At 34.7% G+C, this 337-nt stretch overlaps 1 protein-coding gene across 7 annotated transcripts in view; it reads left to right on the top strand.

Moving 5' to 3' along the window:
• The first annotated feature begins 286 nt into the window (after positions 1–286).
• IRSp53 (Insulin receptor substrate 53 kDa) overlaps positions 287–337 on the top strand; it is a 109,030-nt gene continuing 108,979 nt past the window's right edge. For 4 of the 7 annotated variants that reach the window (XM_075305104.1, XM_075305103.1, XM_075305102.1 and 1 more), the window contains exon 1: positions 296–337. This exon is cut by the window's right edge and continues 34 nt beyond it. The gene's annotated coding sequence lies outside the window, so the exon portion shown is untranslated. The other 3 variants (XM_075305100.1, XM_075305108.1, XM_075305106.1) reach the window with 3 other exon arrangements.

Genomic DNA, 337 nt, shown 5'->3' with positions numbered 1-337 from the left:
AATGTAATTTAGCCATGCTCAATGATTTTTACAAAGAGCGAATGGTAGAGAGTGAGAGAATGAGATCTTAAAGATACATTTATTCAATAATGGTTGTAGATTGTTGTGCTTGGCTTAAAGCACACATTCCAAGATATTCTATTCATAACAACAATACTCATTGCAACGCCACACACACTCACACATACATACACTCTATGGTATATGGAACATGCCTTATGGTAGAGATGTGTTGGCCTCTATGTGAGTTTGAGTTTGAATGAAATTAATTGAAACAGTTGAGTTACGGTTGTCAAAGCGTATGGTTTGTTTCAAACGGAAAATATCTCAAATACTT

This window comes from Haematobia irritans, chromosome 4 (assembly GCF_050003625.1).
Source record: "Haematobia irritans isolate KBUSLIRL chromosome 4, ASM5000362v1, whole genome shotgun sequence".
In the NCBI taxonomy this organism is placed as follows: Eukaryota; Metazoa; Arthropoda; class Insecta; order Diptera; family Muscidae; genus Haematobia; species Haematobia irritans.
The sequence above is the reverse complement of the archived record's forward strand: the minus strand, read 5'-3'. Positions and strand labels throughout refer to the sequence as shown.